This window comes from Bos indicus, chromosome 18 (assembly GCF_029378745.1).
Source record: "Bos indicus isolate NIAB-ARS_2022 breed Sahiwal x Tharparkar chromosome 18, NIAB-ARS_B.indTharparkar_mat_pri_1.0, whole genome shotgun sequence".
NCBI lineage: Eukaryota > Metazoa > Chordata > Mammalia > Artiodactyla > Bovidae > Bos > Bos indicus.
The window spans coordinates 30,353,503-30,378,581 of NC_091777.1; the positions used below are offsets into that span (position 1 = coordinate 30,353,503).

At 38.8% G+C, this 25,079-nt stretch overlaps 1 non-coding gene across 1 annotated transcript; it reads right to left on the reverse strand.

The window, feature by feature from the left end:
• Nucleotides 1-761: 761 nt before the first annotated feature.
• TRNAC-ACA (transfer RNA cysteine (anticodon ACA)) lies at nucleotides 762-833 on the reverse strand. Its single transcript has one exon. It is a non-coding gene; the product is annotated as a tRNA-Cys (tRNA).
• Between the last annotated feature and the right edge of the window lie 24,246 nt (nucleotides 834-25,079).

The following is a 25,079-nucleotide window of genomic DNA, read 5'->3' on the forward strand; positions in this document are numbered from 1 at the left end:
TGAGGTCGATAGCTGCCTGGGACCAACGAAAGCTCACAGCCAAAAGTAAGAACTAGGGCTCCTGATTTCCAATTTGGAGATCCTTCACTTTATCTGCGTTCTGAAGTTGAACTGTTATTTAGTTCACTGAAAAGCAAAGACAAGTGGTTTCACATCATGTATGTTGTGTATTTACTCCACAGAGGTGGATATTGACATTCAGGTGTGATGCTACTGGTAAAGAATCTGCCTGCCAATGCAGGAGACACAAGAGATGTGGGTTCCATCCCTGGGTTGGAAAGATCCCCTGGAGAAGGAAATGGCAACCCACTCCAGTATTCTCATCTAGAAAATTCCATGGACAGAGGAGCCTGGCAGGCTAGAGTCCGTGGGGTCCCAAAGAGTCAGGCGCAACTAAGCACACACACACACAAAAGCTCCTCTTGAATACCTAGCATTTGATCATCTATTTGATCATCTATTTCAAAAATTGTAAATTAGGACCTTTTTTTTTTTTTAAAAGATGAGATAACAGAAGGTTCCAAGGGTTAAATAATTCCCCAGGAAGCAGAACAAATTCTGAAATTTGGCTTGACTTTTTTTTTGTTGTTGTTGTTACAAAGCTCATGTATTTTCCACTAGACGGAAAGTGAAAGTGAAGTTGCTCAGTCATGTCTGACTTTTTGTGACCTCATGGACTATAGCCTACCATGTTCCTCTGTTCATGGGATTTTCCAGTCAAGAGTACTGGAGTGGGTTGCCATTTCCTTCTCCAGAGGATCTTCCCAACCCAGGGATCGAACCCAGGTCTCCTGCATTGTAGGCAGACGCTTTACCATCTGAGCCACCAGGGAAGTCCTCCACTAAATTCATCTGCTGCCTAAATATTCCGAGTAGTGTTTTATAGTACTTAATATAAAATAAGTTCTCTCATGCCAGTTTCCTTTATGTGATAAACATCACCTCATGTTCATGATCCTAACAAAAAAAGTTTAAATACATACACATACAGTACAATATATGTGAATATATGTAATATATTCCTTACATGTATTTAATTATATTTTTGTTTTTGTGGCTAATCAATTCAACAGTAAATCAGAACTAAAGACAGAGGCATAGAGAAGACATTGTCTGCTTAAATAGAAATTGTATATTCTTTGTAGAAGCAGTCTAAGCATTATTTAGAATACCATTACAAACCTGGCTTTCCTTGGCACAGACATATGAAGAAATCTTAATTTCCAATAGCATCGTCACAAATTATCCCTGTCTGTGGAACATTTACTAGGCCTTCTAGTATTTCCCAACTTCTAATTGCATATATTCATCATCAGCCTCAGCATAGCTAACATTTATGCCAGAAACAATACTGAACTCTTCACTACATTTATTCATTTAATCCTCACAATACCACTACAAAGTAGGTGCAGTTATTACTCCCCTTTTATAGAGAAGGAAACTTCAATTCAGAGACTTTAAGCATTTTACCTTAAGCCATGCAGCTTGGGCATAAATAACCAGGGTTAGAATCCAGAAAGTGTGACTGTTATCCCAAACCTGGATCAATGCCCTGCTCCATACCAAACTCTCTCTGCAAGGATGTAGAGTAGGTCTTCTCCTCTGACTGTCCAGGTTTTGTCTTTCCAACTCTTTGAGGGAAATTCTAAAGTTGTCTGGTATAAAATGTGCCATTTTCCTGATGCACAGGTTTTATTCTTTAATTTCATAGACTTCAAGTTTAGTGTGCAAACAAGAAGATGACAAATCATATTAAGTTCTGTGTGAGAGTCAGTTCCTAGATCACTCAATATCCATGATCTATGCAAGTCTGTATTCCTAATCATGCATAAATGCTTAAATTTCCTAAACTGAAATTGATGCACAAAACGCACAGGTGAATAAATAAATCTTTCTTTTGACATGAGTCTTGATCTTAAGTAAAATACAGTGGTTATTATTTACAATTAAAAGGAACAGGAGGAAATGGTACAGATAAACCTAATTGCACAGCAGAGAAAGAGACATAGAGAACAAATGTAGGGACATCAAGCCGGGAAAGGGGGAGGGCTGAATTGGGAGACTGGGACTCACATATAGACATTACTACATATAAAATAGATTACTAGTGAAAACCTACTATATAGCAAGGGAACTCTCCTCAGGGCTCTGTGGTGACCTAGATGGGAAGGAAATCTAAAAGAGGGGCATATATATGTACAGATATGTATATGTACAGCTGATTCACTTGGTTGTAGAGCATAAACTAACACAACATTGTAAAGCAACTATCCACCAATAAAACTTTAAAAAACAAAACAAAGAAAACGCTGCTGCCTCTGTTGTCTCAAGCAGTCTTAAAAAATGAACAGGAGGAATTCTAAAACAATCATAGTTTGGACAACAGAATATAATGGTTTTGAGTAAGTTATGGGATATATGGACTTGGTATTGGCTCATACTGTGGCATTACTGAAACTACCAAATACCCAATAAGGAAGCAAAAAGTCATTCGGAAAATTGACTCATGTGCATGTCAGTGTTTGAGTATACTATATGTGATTCATAGGGTTGCCGTGGCCCTGGAATGAACGGTACGGAAAATATAAAAGACATTCCCCACACAACCTGTCACTGATCTGCATGATCCCTGGCAGTTCAGTGGAATTGTAATGCAGAATGATGGTACGCAGCCTTGGGTCTGTGTTATCTGCTCCCTGAACCTCACTATTCTCATCTTTAAAATGAGGGAATGCTTTTGTATGGCGAGTGTAGTTGCTGGCATCTCTAACATGTTCTTCTGTCTTAAGAAGACTAAAAAAGTGTTCAAGATGGAAAAAAAAATTCTAAGTTTTTAGAGGAGTTAGAGAAGTCATGTTTTGTTTGCCCAAATCTTCATTTCAGGGCAGTTAGTCGATTGGCTGTTGAGAGTTTAGAAACTGAACATCTCTCTTTATATCTATTATATGACTGCAGTGCATGGAGGTCACTAGATTTTCACCATGCTCTTCCACTTCTTGAATATCTGTTGGTAAGTATGTGAAAATGTTTGGATGTGAATAAATACATAATGCTCAGAACCTTAAGGATTCCTCTATTGCACATTTCCTGAGAAGTGGGTAGCTCTAGTCCATGCTTCTCTCCTGAGTGAGTGATGCTGAGGTTCACCCAGTTGGAAGTCTAGCCTGGACTGCTCAGTTTCCCTAACAAATTCCAATATATCCATTTGCATCATCTGCCATTGCTTTATTCTAATTGTCCATCATCTCTTGGCTGCATTTTTACAAGAGCTTCCTAACTGGCCTATATGAATCCACTGTGTCAGATGTCCTTCCTTTGGAGTCAACTTTCAGAGAAGCACATCTGCTCAGCAGCCCAGCAGCTCCTCCCAGCCTTCCCCCTCTCCTCTCCTGCACCCTTGCTGTGGGTTCCCTTTCCTCCCAGGATACTGATTAGCATCTCTGTCATATTCTTCGAGACCCCTAATGTCTGGTTCCTACCTATCTCTCCTTGTCCCACAGTAACCTCCTGCTTCTCTGAAAGTGAAAGTCACTCAGTCACGTCCAACTCTTTGCATTCCCATGGACTATACAGTCCATGGAATTCTCCAGGCCAGAATACTGGAGTGGGTAGCCTTTGCCTTCTCCAGGGGAACTTCCCAACCCAGGGATCGAACCCCGGTCTCTCGCATTGCAGGCGGATTCTTTACCAGCTGAGGCGCAAGGGAAGCCCTGCTTCTCCATGTTGGGGAAAATTGGCCTTTTCTCTGCTGCCATGCAAGTCAGGCTCTGTTTGCTCACAGTCTTCTCTCTTCCTGCAGCATTGTTCCCTCCATTCTGAGTTAATTTTACTCATTCTTCAGATCTGATTTGAAGCACTTTTTTTTTTTTTCAAGCAAGCCTTTCCTGAACCTATTCCCCTTTCCAGCAAATGTGATGCTTTCTGTAAAATGCTCTCATAATTCTGTTCTTTTGCATTGACATTTGCACTCCATTCCTGGCTCAGACATATGCAATTCTGTCACCTGGGAGAAGTCTCCTAGCCACTTTGGGCTCAGTTTCTTTCCTGGCAGAGTAGGAATGACGATGTGTACATTGTAGATGCGCCCTGGGAATCAAAGGCGGTAATGCCGTACAAGTTCTGTTTTTACTTTCCGTGAACCTGCATCTCCAGTGCTGTGGGAGGGCTTGGTTACTCCACACACACACATGCCCATGTGCACACATTCACACACACACACACACACACACACACACACACACACACACACAGCTTTCTTTTCCATGTGGGGTACCTAGGGAATGTTCAACAGCTTTTTATCCAACCCACAGTGGATGAATCCCGATCCTGTTATACAGGGTGAAGTTAAAAACACACACAAATATTGTGTATTAATGCATATATATGGAATCTAGAAAAATGGTACTGATAAACCTCTTTGCAGGGTAGGAATAGAGATGCAGATGTAGAGAACAGACTTATGGACACAGGGGTAAAGAGAAGGTGAGATGAATTAAGAGGGCAGCATTGACATCTGTTGACTACCATGTGTAAATAGACAGCCAGTGGGAAGCCACAGTACAGCGCAGGGAGCTCAGCTCAGGGCTCTGGGATAACCCAAGGGGTGGGGTGGGGGGCGGGGAGGAAGGCTCAAGAGGGAGAGGATATATGTATATTTATGGCTAATTCATGGTGTTGTACAGAAGAAACCAATACAACATTGTAAAGCAATTATCCTCCATTTAAAAATAAATTAAAAAAAAAAAACAAACTGTAATCATCTGAGTTGGGAGGAAAGAAGAAAAGCATTTAATAAACTCACCCTGTTTATTCCTCTATCATGTGCTTCTTTAGACTAGTGGTTAGAATCACAGATGCGTCATCACTGTTTCCTGGGTTCAAGTTCAAATGGCACTGTGTTTGATGTGTGAACTTATATAGCTTATTTGCTGTGAGTTCTCTTTAAAATGGACATATACAGAACTTAGCTCATAAACTTGTAAGGGAGAGTAAATTAATACATTAGAATACTGTCCAGTTATAGTAAACATTATGTGGGTGGTTCTAGCTGGCATTACGGATCTGCGTTTACCTATCTTGAAAATGCAATTAACATGGTTTTCTTTTCATGATGCTATGACGGGGCTCTTAGATATTCTGAAAAGGCACTGGGAAATGAGTGAAAGAGAAAGCAAGTCAGCACAGAAGTCACCTTTTTACATTATTTATGTATCGTGTACATGAAAGTTAGGCAAGAGTGAAGAAATCCATTTGTTTTCTTGCCTGTTATAAGTCAGCTTTTAGGGCCATGCATAGAATGAAACTGACATATTATGCCAAGCAATATCTTTCTTTCTCTTCAATATCTTTCTTCTGACCAAGTTTCTGTACATTTTTCAGGATGTTCACAGACATATAAATGAAGTCTTCAGACCCTATTCACTGAAAAAGTATGCTTGGGAGAGGAGTAAATTAGAGAATGAAATATTTTCGTTAAGTGTGATTAGTCACCAGGAGTGGGACCCAGAAGTTCTTCTCATTCATTTTCCTCTGAAAACCCTGTGAGTTATAGAAACTCACCTTGCCCTTGTGGTGGACATAGGACTCATATGTTATTTGCCCGTCCCCCAAAGAAGGCATCCACTTTAATCCATTCGATTTTCTTTTTCTTTTTTTTTTCCCTGTTACATCTCTTAAAACAAAGAAACAACACCAACAAAATTACTATTTCCTTTGAGGCATTTCCCATTCTTCATCCTTAGCAAACCTGGCTGAATCAGAATGAACATTTCTCTACAGAGAAACAGAAATTTGGCCACACTTTCTGGAACCAAAGAGACACAAACATGCCTACTTATCTTAAGTATCTTTCTGGAATGAACTGAACTTCCTTTTCTCCTTGTCTGGCCAACTCTTATTCTTCAGTGTTGAACTCAGATGTAATCTCTTCCAGAATGCTCTCTCTAGCCTCCCCTTACTCCCCTAGGAAGTTCTGTATTGTTTGCGATACTCTAGTCATTATCGAAGCTAGCATCAACTTGGCACTGCTATTATAGTGGCCGATAGAACAGTGGTACAGAGGGAGGGAAGATGATAAGTTTTTCCAGAGTAGAAACAGTCAGCTGGCTCTTTCAGGGGAGTCTCCAGAGAATGCTGGCACTTAAAAATTAAATTCTATGAGAAGTCTTCCAAAACCCTATCCTCTCTCTAGCTGAGTATTCAGCCTCTTTCTTAAGTTCACAATGCAATTTCCCCACCTCCATCTGAGCTGTTATCATCCTGGTCTCTGATAATCTATTTGCAAGTCCTCTAGTACAAATCTGTAAATTCCTTGTGGGCAAAAGTTTTCTCTTATTCATCTCTGAATCTGTGGTTCTTTGCAAAGGGCCTGACATAGAATAGATATTCAATATATGTGTTGTGGTCAGAAAAAAAAAATGAATGGAGGAAGAATGCAGGGGAAGCTGAAGCTGCAGAAGAAAATGGGTATTGGTCACAGCAATTGGAATCTCCATCTTCGCAACCCCACTTCTGAAATATACTGAGATATCAAGTTCTCCATCTCCTTTCAGGGACGCAGGAGGAGAAGGGCACACACAGTTGGATTTTTGTATTGTTTTTGAAGAACATTTGTTTGGTTGTGCCATGTTTTAGTTGCAGCTTGTGGAATCTAGTTCCCCAACCAGGGATCAATCCTGGGGCCCCTGGATTGGGAGTGTGGAGTTTTAGCCACTTAGACCACCAGGGAAGTCCCTGTGTTGCTTTTAACATCAGCTGTGTGATACCATGTCTGGTGGAAAGCATATGCATGCCCTCTGAAACGATATTCAGCTCCCATCCACAAATGGTTCTGCATCCTCCACGCACACACATATTTAAATTAATTTAAAAGATCAATGCAGGACAAAAATCTGCCATATTCAACATGGGTGACAGATAAAAGAGGCAGTGAGAAGTTTTGTTTCTCAGTAGGAAACTGGGTGTTTCAGTGAGGAACTGGCTGTTTTTCATTCAGTGATCTGTAACTCAATACCGTCATCACTGTGAGGAGCTGGCATGCAAGTCGCTTCAGTAGTGTGTGACTCTTTGTGACCCCATGGACTATATGGCCCTCCAGGCTCCTCTGTCCATGAGATTCTCCAGGCAAGAATACTGGAGTGGGTTGCCATGCCCTTTTCAAGGGGATTTTCTCCACCCAGGGATTGAACCCAGGTCTCTTAGCATTGGTAGGCGGGTTCTTTGCCACTAGCGCCACCTTCTAAGTCCAGGTGAGGAGCAACTCCGCTCAAATGACCTCTCAAAGTGCTTCTGGGATCCAAACGCCACTCTATATGCAACCTTTATACTGTTACCTTCATACTATAATCTTTATACACTACCAATTCTTAGAGATGCTGCACAACAAGCCCACCTTAGCTTCCTGTAATCAACCTGATCAAACACACAGGTCTTTGACCACAAAATTATTTCAATTTTTATATTTTGCTTCTGGGTAAAGGCTCCTCTGGTCACAGGATTTTCCAGGCAAGAGTACTGCAGTGGGTAGCCATTCCCTTCTCTAGGGGATCTTCCCAACCTGGGGATCGAACCCAGGTCTCCTGCATTACAGGCAGATTCCTTACCATCTGAGCCACCAGGGAAGCCTTTCTGAGTAATGACAGTGTTTTATTATATGTCGTTGATTTATATATTACATATCTCTTCTCTACATTTAATATGTCTTCCCAGTTTTATCAACTTAAAATAAACTCTTGCCTTCTTTTCCAAGGACTTTTGTTGTGGTTGTTTTTGTTCCACCATTTAACTAAAGACATTGTAAAACTGTACAAGCAAACCTCAGAGACATTGCAAATTTAGTTCCAGACCACCACAACAAAGCGAGTCACATGAATTGTCTGGTTTCCCAGTGCATATAAAAGCTATGTTTACATTATCCTGTCGTCTACTGAATATGCAAAAACTATGTCTAAAAAAGCAATATACATGCCTTAACTTAAAAATACTTCATTGCTCGTAATATGCAATATTACAATATGCATATTAATATGCAATATTAAATATGCTAACCATCATCTATCCAAGCCTTTAGCAATTGCAGTGGTAACACTGAAGATCACTGATCACAGATCTCCATAACAAATATAATAATAGAAATAATTGAAATATTGCAAGGATCACCAAAACATGACAGAGACCTGAAGTGAGAAAATGCTGTTGGAAAAATGGTACCAGTAAACCAATTTGCCACAAAGCTTCAATTTGTGCAAAACAAGCAAACAAAAATACGATTATCTGTAAAGCATAATAAAGCAACGTGCAGTAAAATAAGGCCTGCCTATATACCAAAACTTATGAGATTTACTGGAATATCAAGGCTTTGTTAAAAACTCTGAAATAATCATTTAATACTTTCAGACAAATATCTAGTTGGAAAGATTCTTTTCAAAATAATACTTATACATAATTCTATATAAATGCCCAAGTTATTACTTTTTGCAAAACTGCCATAATTATGTCTATTAATATGATTATAAATTAAATAAATGTGAAACTAGGTTGAAAACAAAGATGGACTTGTTTTCCCTTTAATATTTGTTTCATAATAACTAAAAACAAATGATATAAGGGATTTTTACATTACTATATGTCTGAGATAAGGACAATATGCAATAAATAAGGGGCTTTCCAGGTGGCACTAGTGGTAAAGAGTCTGTCTGTCATTCTGGGAGATGCAAGAGATGTGGGTTTGATCCCTGGGTTGGGAAGATCCCTAGAGGAGGAAATTGCACCCCACTCCAGTATTCTTGCCTGGAAAATTCCATGGACAGAGGAGCCTGGCAGAGTACAGTCCATGGGGTTGCAAAAGAGTCGGCCATGACTAAGCACACACACGCACTCATGCAATAAAATGTTTTTCACGTCTAGAGGCTTCAGAGGAGAACATGGCTAAAGAAGCTGACAAAGCACTATTATTAGTTTAAGAATAGGGACTCAAGAGTAGTAGTTTCCCAAAGGTCTTGTTTTTCGGCCTCAAAGTTCTCTACCACTTCCAGATGCTCTGTGCATTTAAAAGCTGCTGCTGCTGCTGCTGCTACGTCGCTTCAGTCGTGTCCAACTCTGTGCAACCCCATAGACGGCAGCCCACCAGGCTCCCCCGTCCCTGGGATTCTCCAGGCAAGAACACTGGAGTGGGTTGCCATTTCCTTCTCCAAAGCATGAAAGTGAAAAGTGAAAGTGAATTCGCTCAGTCGTGTCCGACTCCCAGCGACCCCATGGACTGCAGCCTACCAGGCTCCTCTGTCCATGTAATTTTCCAGGCAAGAGTAATGGAGTGGGGTGCCAAAAAGCAGGGGTTGTTAAATTCGAGAATGTAAGCCAATAACCACAACTTGGTAACACCGACCTAAGTTGCATTTTTGTTGCAAATATGCACACCTGGCTTGTTTATTACAACCTTGCATTGCACTGGTTCATCTCAGAAAAGAAGTGAGAGCTGCTGAACAACTAGACTCCAAGAAATATGTTTTGTTGAGTATTTTTGGTTGTTGTTGTTGAGCATTTTAATATAAGCTATTTTAAGAATTTTCACACAAATTATCTGAAGTATTTCCAGAACACCCTAAACACTATCCCTGCTTTTCACCTTCTTGGGGTCTATCAACTGTGTGTACACCAGGGATCTGTGAACAATGCATGAACCTGTTGATAGATTACAAGTCATCTGTGAACTTCAGAAATACACGGCAAGTTGTATATGTCTACAATTTTTATGAGAAAGCTTTCATTATATTTCCATTGACCCTCCAAACAGTAAATTCTAATAAAAGTACACCTAGGCTTTGAATGAATGGTTCAAAGAGACAGACTGGTTTTATTAGTCACCTATTGCATGTCAAGCTCTTCACATCCTTTAATTCATAACATTCTCACTGTGGTGTAATGAAGCAATTGGAATTATTTATGCTTTTACAGTTGAGAATTTTAGACTTTGAGAAGTTATGGGATTTATGGAAGTCCTACAGCTAGGATGTGACAGACTGGGCATTCCAACCCATAGCCATCTTCTCTGTGATGCATCTATTTTATGCTAATATCCACTGCCACCCACAGAAAAAATAATAGTTGTCTCGTGGATTTTTATTTTTCTTCCATTGTTGACTAACAGATAAAGAAAATTCTATATTGCACTTGTTCTTTAAGAGACTCACTATTTTTTGACCATCTATATTTGCAAGGGTGTGTTTTACTAAGACTCTCCTCAGCCTCTACAGACATCTTCTGACCACACCATCATTTCTGTGCCCCATTCAGGGCAAAAATTAATAAACCCACTCCACACGTGATTTTTCTGATTCTTATTTTCTGAAATGGCCTACCCAGGGTTGCATTACTTTTTAAAAATGAACATGTATAAATCTTTATTTTGGGGCCACACTGTGTAGCATGTGGGATCTTCGTTTCCTATCAGGGAATCAAACCCACACTTCTTGCACTGGAAGATCAATGTCTTAACCACTGGACAGCCGGGGAGGTCCCAGGGTTGCACTACTTAATATGAAGATTGTAATGCTGGTTGGGGGTGCTTGGTGAAAACCAGAACTCAAAACGTGTGTCCTACCAGAGTTAGACTAAAAACAAGGATAGATATTGTGGCATCTCATTTTGACACAAAACAAGCATTAGGGTGTCAAAGTTTACCTTGTAATAGAACCAGCTTTGTGATTTTTAATCTCTATTACACTTAGCCATTTGACCCATAGGAGACAAATAAAGTCATTCCTATGACTGGCTATGAAAATCGAGGAGATTTTGTGTGAAAGTTTTCTTCAACTTAGATCAGCAGGTTTTAGGGATTTTCCATCTGCTTTCAAGTAAAATGAGAATATCCCATTGTTTTAGGTAATGACAAAGGATGTCATAAGTGATATAGTATCTCAAAAGTTTATTTCACCTTCATTTGTGCTTTCTATTCTAAAATAGAGTAGCTCATCCTCCTAGTTTATACTAATACCATTAAACACTGTAATTGCAAACCAAGTGACTTCTGGCAGTCACTAATTTCTTACATCAGTTACACATAAAGAGAACAGATGGAAACAGTTGCAACACTCAGAGGCCCCCGTATTTTTCTCTGTTAGCAGGCATAAGCACCCGTGGAATTTATGATTCCTTATTTCTCTACCTCCTGGATCTTACGCAAAGACATATTTCTATTGCTGCAGCAGGATCAGAGCTATCTTTCATTTGCACAGGGACTTTCTCTAGGCAGAGTGGGGTTAGAACCTCAAGAAAGGTTAGCTCAGGAGGGCATGCTGATGGTTACGGCAGTGGTGAATACTTTGCTTTTATTCCTTCTGACCTCTTATATTTCCTGCTGTCTTTTCACAGCTATTCACAGGTAGTCCATTCTGATGCCCTGCACCTTTTGAATAGTTTTGCTTAGGAAGAATGAAACAATTCAGCTGGCATTTTCATCTAATGGATGCTTAGGGCATAGAGTGTTTTGAGGAGATACCTTGATATCTTTTGTAAAACTATTGACCAGTATCAAAATGTCAACACGCATCTCTTTTGTACCAGCCTTGGGGATGGATGGTCAGATATTTACTTACCAAGAATGAGGTGGGTTATAAGATTCTCCGTGGCCAAAAAAAAAAAAAAAGAGTTCAGAGTAAAACTGAAAAAAAGCAGAGTGGTGGAACTGATGGAATTGGTGTCTGACCACAGATCTTAAGTAGGAGTGGGAGGGAGACCCCTTCTGTTCTTTCATATATTGAGAAAAGAATCTGGGTCTTTAACTTCTGCAATCGTAGGATTTAAGTTTATCTAAAAATATGTGTACTCTCTGTTAGAATGGAAATGAACTCCAGAGGTCTGCTAGTTTTTTGTTTGCTTTGATTGGTTTATCTTCTAAAATCATAAAATAATTCCCTGATGACATAAAACAAACCTTTGGCATTGCTCTAACAGGTCTAAATTGTCCTGGCTCTCAGCCTAGAATCTGAATTTTTTACACCTAGTGTTAGTGATAATATTTTGGAGATACTTGGTCAAGTTTCACTATTACATGCTCTCATAGGATGGCATTTCTTTCCTTTATAGCAAGCTTATCAACTTTTCATGTTCCATTTATTGTAGGGACACTTGATCAATACCTGTTTTCCTTACTTGACACCAGTGAATATGACTTCAAGAGACTCCAACTTGTGGACACAGTTGGGGAAGGAGAGTGGAACAAATTGAGAGAGCAGCATTGAAATATATACATTACCATATGTAAAATAGATAGCCAGGGGGAATTTGCTATATGACACAGGGAACTCAAACCTGGTGCCCTATGACAACCTAGAGGGGTGGGATGGGGTGAGGTGGAAGGGAGGTTCAAGAGGGAGGGAACATATGTATACCTACGGCTGATTCATGTTAATATATGGAGAAACCAACACAATATTGTAAAGCAGTTGTCCTCCAACTAAAAATAAATAAATTTATGTAAAAAAGGAGACTCCAACCATTTAAGTAGCTATTCAGCTTAGGTACAAAAAAAGAGAGTGTAGGATTTAAGGATTTAAACAAAAGGACTGAAAAATATATGAAGAACCATATATAGATGTACAAGCACATACACTCAGACAGGCACACACATTCAATTGCTCTGGTACAGCCACACAGGCTACCTAAACATAACAACTTTTCTTAAAAACACAGATCCTTTGAATTTGATATTTCTCAGTGCATGGAATATTCTGCACACCAGTCTTTACATAGCTGGGTTCTCACCCTTTAGCTTATAGCCTGAATATAACCCCACCTTTGCTGAGCACCATATTTAGAATCCTTTCTTTTCCCTTCTCTTATTTATCCTTAGCATGTCTTCTTCTTCAGCTTTATAGCCCCCAAACCCAGCACAGAGTCTGCCTTATACTAGGCACTCTATATAATTTTCTGTTAATGTCAGGCACTCCCCTGGACAGGTAATTCTATTAGGACAGTGAATGGTTGTTCCAGAGAGAATGCAGATTAAAACAGTGCAGAAATAAAACATGCTCCTGTCCTCGAGAACCTCCTGTCTAGTGGGAGAGGACACAGAGCAAATTACACACGCATGATGCAAGATAGGAAAGCATAGAGGGGACTTCCCTGGTGGTCCAGTGGTTAAGAATCCGCCGGACGATGCAGGGGATTCCGGCTCGATTTCTGATCTGGGAATACTCCACATGCTGCAGGGCAACAAAGCCCGTGTGCCACAACTACTGAGCCTGTACTGCAGGGCCCTCAAGTTGCAGCTCCTGAGAGCGCAAGAGCCCATGCTCTGCAGTGAAGTCCCCACAGTGAGAAGCCTGCACACCACCATCAGTGAGGAGCCCACGCTTACCACAACTAGAGAAAGCCCACTCATGGCAGCAAAGACCCAGTGCAGCCAAAAATAAAGAATAAATAACTTATCTGAGCCTTGATCTGCTTATTTACCAAGTGGCCTATTGCTTTATACACGCTAGGGTTTTTAATAGAGAAAAGTAAAGCATTTCCAAAGAGAGAGCAGTTACTCATTGAAGGTCCATTGCAGGACCTCAAGGCTTGTCCATTATGACACTTCTATGAAAGTTGTCTCTTGCAGAGTTGTACAGAAAAGCATAAATAAGTATCAGTGGAGAATACCTATTCTACGAAACACACAATTATACACAATTAATACCCAATAAACATTATACTGTTACATAGGTTTCAAGAGATTTGACTTTCTTCAATCTCTTCTTCGGTCAAATAATGAAGACAATATCAATATTTCTGTTTGTTATTATTTTTATCCAAGTGAAGAAAATAAATTGATTTGTGTGTTGATATGAAGTAATTATCTGAAGAAAATGTCCCCCTTTACAATGCCCAAAGCCAGGGGTCTTGCATGAGAGTTCCATCTTTGCCCATCCCAGAATCTGTACATCCTACCAGTATATAAGAAAGAATTTTATTATCTATTTCAGTCATACACTTCCTGGTACAATTTAACCCATGGACATTTTCTAATTGTAGAAATTCAACTATTCACTTGAATTTTCAAATAAATGTACAATTGGATCCCTTGTATTCTGGCCTTGAGAAACCAGGCTCTGCCATCTTCAGCGCTTCTTGGAAAGCAGCATACAAATTGTTACACAGCTAAATATTGATAGCTAGTTACTTCCATTGTCTATAAAAATCATTTTAGGAAAAAAAAGTCCTATTGAATGGCCTTGGGAAGCAAACATGAGACTCTTATTTTCTTACAGAAAGTTTCAGAAAATACTTTAGTACTAACAAAAGTCAATAGATGAAAATCAAAGATGAAGAAGTGAACATTCATCCTGAAATATAAGCTCTAAAAACAATCAACAATATTATAGTTTGGCTAAATTATAGTTAAAGACAGCATGCTTAAATACTCTCATTTTTAAAATAATTTAAAAATAAGAAAAATATTGGCTTATTCAAGCATATAAATTTAGTATTACCCATTCAATTCTTATGCAGTCTAATTATTATCTGAAGGAAAGGTTTGCTAACCTTATGATCTGCATCAACAGGACTAAGGGAAGTTGATGTATGCAAAGTAAATTTACTATGAAATAGAATCAGCAGTTATAACGCACTTCTGTTTATACTTCCATGTAAAATTTTGATACTATCTAAAGCTCACTTCTGTAGATATCTATAGTCAGTTTAGTCAGAAAAATCCTCTTTGATTAATATAGAACCTGTGCAAATTAATATAGATGAATGTACTTTAATCTTGAGGAGGTATGAGACAAAATTTTCACTCAAAAAAGTACTTTATCTTAAATTCAAAGGTTAGATTAAGTTGGGACATGAGAGAAGAGAAAAGTGGATTTGTGGAAGAATGGAGAAAATCATGAAGTGGGCTTACTTTGTGAACTTTGGTTTGGTTTGGATAGGGTCTTAGTACCATATACTCAGATCTGTATATATCTATCCATCTATAACTATCTCTATCTATATATCACCATAAAGATATATCTATCTATAACCATATCTATTTATTACCATATCTATCTATTACCACATGTATCTATCACCATGTCTATTATTGAGAGATTGATTGATTTCTAGGAACTAACTCACATAATCATCAAGTCTTAGTAAATCAAAATCTGTATGGTAGGCTGGCAAGCTGGAGACTCAGGGAACAGTTGTGGTTTGTGTTCAAAGGCAGTCTGCTGGTAGAATTCTTGTTCAGGGAAGGTCAGTCTTTGTTCTCTTAAGGCCTTCAACTGATTGTGTGAGACATGTTCCCCCACTGCTGAGGGCAATATGCTTTATTCAAAGTCCACTGACTTAAATGCTAGTCTCATCCAAAAAATGCACTTACAGAAATATCCAGAATAATGTTTGACCAAATATCCAGGCACTGTGACTCAGCCAAGTTACCATATAAAATCAACAATTACACCTTCTTGGTCTTTTCCCATGAATTTATGATCAGTTTTCATAAGACAGGAAGGCGAGACAGAAGTGGTTGGCATTTTAAATATGTCTTTCCTTTTAACTGAAAATAAGGTCATTTTAGAGCCAATTAAACTGTTTTACAGGAAGATGCTTAAGCTTGTCCTCTTATGAAGTCACAATTGTAATTGTTAAAATCTAAATTTGTTTTTGTGTTTCTGAATTCCAACTCTAAAAAAAGAAAAAGCTTAATTTCTTTTTTTTTTTTGCTTCTAGAGATAAAAAGAATAAGAAGATATAAGTTGATTTCTGGAGAAGAATTCTTTGACTCTGGAAATATGGATATTGATTATGTAGTCATCAAGGACAGAGATCCAGTAACCTGGATGTAAAACACTATGCTGAGAGAAAAGGGGCATGCTTATTTATACAAAGCACTGGTGAAAGGACATTATCTGAAGAAGAAATCCCTACATCTTTAGGACAATTTCCCAGGATCTGGGTTATAGAGACTTCATCCTAGCTGAGACAAGCCGCAGTGATCGACTAGTGGAAGACAGTATACAAGAGGGGCCTGGAGGAACAAGGACATCAAAATAAACTTGTGGATAGGCCTAAACCCTCCCTCTTTCCATTTATACATCTTTAGACAGGAGACTGGCTTCTGCTTTAGCTCCTTAGTGTTCTCATATAATCCTTAGACTCTAAGGACAAAGATGGGACAGTAGAAGTAAGACTCTGAAATTAAGATTCTTACCAATTTAGCAGGTAGGCAGTTGGGAGCAGAGCATGGACATCATTTCACCCACACAAAATTGTTCAAGTGTTTTTTCTTTCTTTCTTTTTAAAATTTTCCTCATTTTACAGATGACATTATGAATTTAGGTGCTAGTAACTCATTTCAGATCACCCAGGAAAAAGGTGGGAAAGTTTAGATTTTTCACAGGTTTTCACATCTTTGTGACTTGGTCAGTGTCATTCAAAATAAGTCAAAGTAATGCATAATCTTGAAAATGTGATTTTAGGACTCCCCTGGTGATCCAGTGGCAAAAACTCTGCACTCTTAATGCAGGTGGCCTCGGTTTGATCCTGGTCAGGTTAAGTAAATCCCACATGCCTCAGCTAAGACCTTCTGCAGTCAAATTAATTAATTAATTAATTAAAATACATAAAAATGTGATTTTGTTACATTGTCCAAGGTGTTACTTATCAGAAAAGAAGATTTATTTTTCCTTTCCCACTGTATAACATTGTTGCACCAGCCTCTGGTGCTTGATGGTCTTATTTCCAGAAGTCTCTATTGTACACTGGTTCTCTGATAAGATCATAAATGTTCATCAGGTTGTACATTATGTGTCATCAGCACTCTTTTGTTCATATGGGAGCTATTTTTATTCATTTTATTCATCAACATCCTTTGCAGTTAAAACTTTGGAAGGTGGTTGTCAAAGTGTGTGGAACATATATGGAGATCAAGGCCAAAAATATGCATGTAGAATTGATCTCCATGTAACTGACAAAAATGTATGCATCTTGGAGCCACATCAATTTCAACTTTCAACTCCTAGTCCATAGTTGATTGTGAACACTGAGGATTCAATAAAGGGAAAACAATGACAGAAATTCCGTGCAGAGGAATGAAATTCCATTATGACTATGATGATCAGGGATTCATTCTTCTGGGAGGGTTGCCTTCTTTAATCAGGAAATTAAATATGCCATGCATGTTTGCATTAGTATATGGACTTTTAAAAATGTAATTTATAAGGTAGATGTTAGACAATTTATTGTAGCTGGTATTCCTTGTTAGCATGCAATACAGCTTCAGAAGTCTTTTGCAGAGAAATCCGTCTATAACAATGTTACTCGTTAGGAATGCACCGGCATACTCAATATTAGATAAGAAACAAATGAAAAAAAAAATTGGGACGATTCCATGTCTTTTTCCAAATGGTGTTTTATGGTGTTACATTCTATCATGACAGGGAAAGAAATTCTGGCTTCTGGGTTTTTCAGGGTTATGGAGTTACAGTGCTTGCTTTCATTTCAAATGATGATATCCAATGGATTGCTTATTTAATGACAATGGATTAGCTGCTTTAATTGTAAAACAGAGCATTTGAATGATTGTCTTTTACCGTATTCAAGGGCCTTTGAGTAGTAACCTGTTTAGCCAATACATTTGGGCCTTGACCTTGTGCTCAGTAGAGAAGTATTGTGATGGGAACAGGGAGCCAAGAAAGATTAAATTCTTCCTTCTGTTATTAGTCATTTATCCTCCAATCACCTCAAAACCAACAGAGAGAAACATGAATGTGCAGGGAATTCAGAGGTTTGGAAAGACTCAATGGTTAAGTTACCTTAACATATACCTGTCTAAGACAGTATGTATAGAACAGATAAACACTTAAACATAAGAAATTCAACACAGATTTTGCGGTTGTTGCTGTTAGTTTTATCTGTGTCACTTATGTTCCTCACAGTTTTACAGCTTCAGGCAAGATTCATTGGAAAATTTTTCTTACACAATTCACCATGTCTACTACCTCCATTTTAGAGAAGAATAACATGAAACCCTGAGAGACCAAATAATTCTCCCAGTCAGCTCTTAAGTGATGGAGCCAGGAACCCAAATTGTGTTGTTTTAAAGTCTGTATTTGTTAGTCTGCAATGATTTTTGTTTCTTCTTTTTACTGTTGTTTTTCATTTTTATTTTGAAATAATTAAAAATTCACAGACATTTGTACAAATAGTACATGGAGTCCCATGGGCCCCTCTCTTACCTTTTCCAATGGTAACATGCTATACAAGTTATTAATATCAAAGCCAGAAAGTTGACATTAGTATGATACTGTTCACTGAGCTACACATACCAGTCAGTTACTACTAATTTTTAATTAGTTTATACTGATGTAAATTTAAGTAAGTCGTATTACTATTATTAGAGTTTTATATTAGGAAGCAGCCTAGTAAAACAGAATTGAAGGTAATTTACAGATGAAGAATGTCATAAGCACACACCAAACACTGAAAATGAATGTTCATTATAAGTCCAGTTTCAGAGCCTTGAGAAAAGCAGGTCTTAACAAGTTGTGACTGCCTGACATTAAATAGAAATAGTCACATCATGGATCCAATTTTCTCTTAAGAGTAAATGTTCAGTACATTTTTAAAAAAAATATAAAGTGGTCAGTGCCAGGCGTGTATTATCTCCAACTTATGAAGTTCAGAAAAAAAAAATTGAAAATCAATCAAAATAAAAATATAGTGAAATAGAAGACATATAAACAGATATATGACTTCTGAGTGGATCATATGAAACTTGCACAGCTGAATAGTCAACACTTTAGGGTTTTGTGCCCTGTGACAGAAGCTCTGGGATGGTTTAGAGGATAGAATTTCTACTTTTTCTATGTCTTTTAATAACCTTACTCAATGGGTATAACTAGCACACATTTTTCCTGAAAGAAAAGAATAGAGCTACTCAATTGATCTGAAAAATTTTTTTTAAAAGTGTTTGTATCAATACATTTTTTTATTTTCCAAAAAATATCACTTAGACCAGAAGAGGGAAAACAAGTACATACGGTAAATAGTTGCCATTGGATTTCTGCTATTGATGGACAGCTCCCGATTAGTCAGTAGTTTTTTTTTTTTTTTTTTTTTAGGAGACACTTTCAAATAAACTGGCCCATAATGATAGAACTCAGAGGAGAAAAGGTGGTTTAAAAAGCACTTCTTACCTATTGGGAATTTTTGAAGGATTGAGTGGATGCATGGAGAAGTGGAAATTCACTATATCGTCATCAATAAGGCCTAACAAGCTTATGGCTCGAGATCGTTTCAAGACAAAAAGTCAAGAGGGAATAGGGGAGGATGGGCTCTTTGTGGGGAGTGCAGTCCCCTCACCCCGGCTCTTCCATGTTTCTGAAAATCAACTTATTTGTTTCCTTCATTTGTTTTCCTTCTTTCTGTGCTCCATGTTATTTTTGCTCTCCCATAAAAGTGACTTTACTATATACTCCTTAATGTAAATGCAGGAGACCTGGGTTTGATTCCTTGATCCCTGGTTCCTGACCCAGGGTTTGAACCCCAGTCTCCTGCATTGCAGGCAGATTCTTTGCTGAGCCACCAGGGAAGCCCTAACATAAATGCACCATAGCTTTAATGTATTTGTCAATTTCCCTTGATTATGTGGGTGACTATAAGGGTAGTGATTGTACTGAATGTTCTCAGTACTGAGTATAGGGCTTGGCACAGTCTTAAGCTGTAACACAGCAACTTGTAAGCAGGTGAATCTAGAACAATACATAAAGTAAGAATCAGGAAATCCACACGCCAACTAAAAATGGTCACTGGCCCTCTGCCTCTACAAGGACTAAGTCACTAGCCACTGCAGTTGCTGACCTTCAATACTCCTTGAAATTTCAGGGTGGAGATTAGGAGTGAGGCACTCTGTGCTCCGGGGAACACTGGCAAAAATAGGTTTTCAGAGTGTTGGATATTTTTGGGAGAATGTTTCATGCACCTGATTTCTTACATCTTCTCAAATCTAGAAAATAGGTAAAATCATAAATGGAGCTATCTTCTTCTCATGACTAGGAGCAACCTTGTGATAAAATGTGTGTTTGACAGCATGTATCAACCTCACTAAGATGACATATATACTGACCTCCCCTGGAACCTCTTCAGAGGTACAGAGCTATCTGAAAGGCTGTGTCCCGGGTCATAGTTCTCATTTTGCCCCCAAATAAAACTTAACTCTCAATTGTAATGTTGTACCTTGTTTTTTTGTTTTTCATTTGACATGCATGTCTTGCTGGAATCTAAATTCCAATGGGATTGGTTCTTGCAGGAGATGAGTATGGGGGAATGTGGGCTTCCCATTTGGCCTTGTTTCATGATATTTGACTCTCCACAGTCAGATTTTTTCTGTCATTTTGACCCCTAAGAATTTCTTCTTCACACTTGGAACCTCAAAGCCCAATTCTATTGCTTCAATGGAGAAGTCACACAAATTTATCTGGGAATTGTATACAATAATAGTGTTTTCTAATAGGAAGATCACTGACCTTGAATCATTGACCTTGATCATGAGCCTTGAATTCAGGTCCCTAAGTTATGTTCTCTGTGAATTTGAAAAGTTTTCTAAGCAGTAAAGCATATTCAATAATGATGTGTATCAGTTTAGTTCACTTCAGTCGCTCAGTTGTGTCTGACTCTTTGCAACCCAATGGACTGCAGCACACCAGGCCTCCCTGTCCATCACCAAATCCCAGAGTTTACTAAAACTCATCTCCATTGAGTTGGTGATGCCATTCAACCATCTCATCCTCTGTCGTCCCCTTCTCCTCCTACCCTCAATTTTTCCCAGCATCAGAGTCTTTTCAAATGAGTCAGCAATTCACATCAGGTGGCCAAAGTATTGGAGTTTCAGTTTCAACATCACTCCTTCCAGTGAACACTCAGGACTTAACTACTTTAGGATGGACTAGATGGATCTCCTTGCAGTCTTCTCCTTGAGAAGACTCTCAAGAGTCTTCTCCAACACCACAGTTCAAAAGCATCAATTCTTTGGGGCTCAATTTCTTTATAGTCCAAATCCCATATGCATACAAGACTACTGGAAAAACCGTAGCCTTGACAAGACAGATTTTTTTGGCAAAGTAATGTCTCTGCTTTTTAATATGCTGGCTAGGTTGGTCATAACTTTCCTTCCAAGGAGTAAGCATCATTTCATTTCATGGCTGCAGTCAACATCTGAAGTGATTTTGGAGCCCCCCAAAATAGTCACTGTTTCCACTGTTTCCCCATATATTTGACATGAAGTGATGGGACAAGATGCCATGATCTTAGTTTTCTGAATGTTGAGCTTTAAGCCAACTTTTTCACTCTCCTCTTTCACTTTCAGCAAGAGACTCTTTAGTTCTTCTTCACTTGCTGTCACAAGGGTGGTGTCATCTTCATATCTGAGGTTATTGATATTTCTCCTGGCAATCTGGATTCCAGCTTGTGCTTCCTCCAGCCCAGAATTTCTCACGATGTACTCTGCATATAAGTTAAATAAGCAGGGTGACAATATACAGCCTTGATGTTCTCCTTTTCCTATTTGGAAACAGTCTGTTCTTCCATATCCACTTCTAACTGTTGCTTCCTGACCTGCATATAAGTTTCTCAAGAGGCAGAAGGTGGTTTGGTATGCCCCTCTCTTTCAGAATTTTCCACAGTTTATTATGATCCACACAGTCAAAGGCTTTGGCATAGTCAATAAAGCAGAAAAGGATGATTTTCTAGAACTCTCTTGCTTTTTTGATGATTCAGTGGATGTTAGCAATTTGATCTCTGGTTCCTCTGCCTTTCCTCAAACCAGCTTGACCATCTGGAAGTTCATGGTTCAAGTATTGTTGAAGCCTGGCTTGGAGAATTTTGAGCATCACTTTACTAGCGTGTGAGATGAGTGCAATTGTGTGGTAGTTTGAGCATTCTTTGGCATTGCCTTTTTTTGGGACTGGATTGAAAGTTGACCTTTTCCAGTCCTGTGGCCACTGGTGAGTTTTCCAAATTTGCTGGCATATTGAGTGCAGCATTTTCACAGCATCATCTTTTAGGATTTGAAATAGCTCAGCTGGAATTTCATTACCTCCACTAGCTTTGTTCATAGTGATGCTTCCTAAGGCCCACTTGACTTCACATTCCAGGATGTCTGGCTCTAGGTGAGTGATCACACCACCGTGATTATCTGGGTCATGAAGATCTTTTTTGTACAGTTCTTCTGTAAAATTCTTGCCACCTCTTCTTAATATCTTCTACTTCTATTAGGCCCATACAATTTCTGCCCTTTATTGAGTCCATCTTTGCATGAAATGTTCCCTTGGTATCTCTAATTTTCTTGAAGAGATCTCTAGTCTTTCCCATTCTATTGCTTTACTCTATTGCTTTGCATTGATCACTGAAGAAGGCTTTCTTATCTCTCCTTGCTATTCTTTGGAACTCTGCATTCAGATGCTTATATCTTTCCTTTTCTCCTTTGCTTTTCCCTTCTCTTCTTTCCACAGCTATTTGTAAGGCTTCCTCAGAGAGCCATTTTCCTTTTTTGCATCTCTTTTCTGTCTCCTGTACAATGTCACAAACCTCTGTCCATAGTTCATTAGGCACTCTGTCTATCAGATCCAGTCCCTTAAGTCTATTTCTCACTTCCCCTGTATAATCGCAAGAGATTTGATTTATGTCATACCTGAATGGTCTAGTTTTCCCTACTTTTTCAATTTAAGTCTGAATTTGGCAATAAGGAGTTCATGATCTGAGCCATAGTCACCTCCCACTCTTGTTTTTGCTGACTGTATAGATCATCTCTGTCTTTGGCTGCAAAGAATATAATCAATCTGATTTTGGTGTTGGCCATCTGGTGATGTCCATGTGTAGAGTCTTCTCTTGTGTTGTTGGAAGATGGTGTTTGCCCTGACCAGTGTGTTCTTTTGGCAAAATTCTATTAGCCTTTGCCCTGCTTCATTCTGTACTCCAACGCCAAATTTGCCTGTTACTACAGGTGTTTCTTGACTTCCTACTTTTGCATTCCAGTCCCCTATAATGAAAAGGACATCTTTTGGGGGTCTTAGTTCTAGAAGGTCTTGTAGGTCTTCATAGAACCATTCAACTTCAGCTTCTTCAGCATTACTAGTTGGGGCACAGACTTGGATTACTGTGATATTGAATGGTTTGCTGGAAACAAACAGAGATCATTCTGTCATTTTTTAGATAGCATCCAAGTACTGCATTTCAGACTCTTTTGTTTACTATGATGGCTACTCCATTTCTTCTAAGGGATTCTGCCCACAATAGTAGATATAATGGTCATCTGAGTTAAACTCACCCATTCCAGTCCATTTTAGTTCGCTGATTCCTAAAATGTCAATGTTCACTCTTGCCATCTCCTGTTTGATCACTTCCAATTTGCCTTGATTCATGGACCTAACATTCCAGGTTCCTATGCAGTATTGCTCTTTACAGCATTGAACCTTGCTTCTATCACCAGTCACATCCACAACTGGGTGTTGTTTTTGCTGTGGCTCTGTCTCTCCATTCTTTCTGGAGTTATTTCTCCACTGATTTCCAGTAGCATATTGGGCACCTATCGACCTGGGGAGCTGCTCTTTCAGTGTCCCATCTTTTTGCCTTTCATACTGCTCACGGGGTTCAAGACCACAGCCTTGTCTTACTGACTACAGCCTTGTCTAACTCAATGAAACTAAGCCATGCCATGTAGGGCCACCCAAGACAGATGGTCATGGTGGAGAGTTCTGACAATGTGGTCCACTGGAGAAGGGAATAGCAAATCACTTCAGTATTCTTACCTTGAGAACCCCATGAACAGTATGCTGTGCACATCATAGTGTTACTACAAATATTAATCAGCATGATGTGTGCTAACAGTTTAGCCCAGTACCAGGTACAATATGAGTTTGGTCCCTGAGTCGGGAGGAACCCTTGGAGGAGAAAATGGTATCCTACTCCAGTATTCTTGCCTGGGGAATCCTATGGACAGAGGAGCCCGGTGGGCTACAGTCCACGGGGTCACAAGAAATCAGACACGACTGAGCGACTGAGTATAGCACACACAAGGCACAATTTAGGTGCCTCCAAATGTGTATGGTGTCCTCCAAACGTGTCTGTTTTACTTTGATTTTTCTAAGCTCTTCTGGATAATTTTACTTTTTGTGAAGCTTCTTTTCTCCATGTTCCCTTTTAGTAAAAACTGTCTATATTTCTGTAACATTTTTGCATCATAAGAAACTTGAACTGGTATTTTTAAGTATAAGAGTAATATATTTTGGAAATGAAATGTCATCAGTGAAGAAAACAATATTTCCCCTGTAGGAAATAATTTCCAGGGGCAGTATTTTAACTCAGATGTGTTTTGGGAACAATCAGTTTGGTCCTTGAAATCTTCCTGACTGCGTTATGTTATATCTGGAAGACCATTCTCAACTCTTCTATCTTTGATGCCCATTATAAATATATGGGGATTTTTTTTCCTGATATGGGCCATTTTTAAAGATTTTATTGAATTTGTTATAACATCGCTTCTGTTTTATGTTTTAGCCTTTTGACCGCGAGGCATGTGCAATCTTAACTCTCTGACGAGGGGATCAAACCCACACCCCCTGCCTTGGAAGGTGAAGTCTTAACTGCTGTACCAACAGGGAATCCTTGGGAATTTTAAAATAGTTTGATTCTTAAACTCCATCTCAGATCAATTAACTGAGAACTTCTGGGTAATCTTGATGTGGGCTATAGCAGTGAAAATTTAAAACAAAGCCATAAACAAAACTCCTCTTGATTCTAATAGGAAGCAAGGGTGAAGAACCTCTAATATCAACTATTGTATCTCAAAATTTATCAATAAAATTTATCAATAGTATATTGGCAGTATGAACTATTCGGGTAATTACCTGGGGCAGTTCATAAAGTTCTAGACATCAACAAAACACACTGAATCAGAATTTCCGAGGGGCTCAGGGGAAATATTTTAGAAAAAAAGTCTTGGCTGATGCATGCATACCACAAAATTTGGTAAAAGCATCAAAATCATTAACTTGAGATGTCTTTTTTTGTGATCAGCAGTAATCTTTTGATGTTTACTACATGGTTTTTGTTTGTTTTTC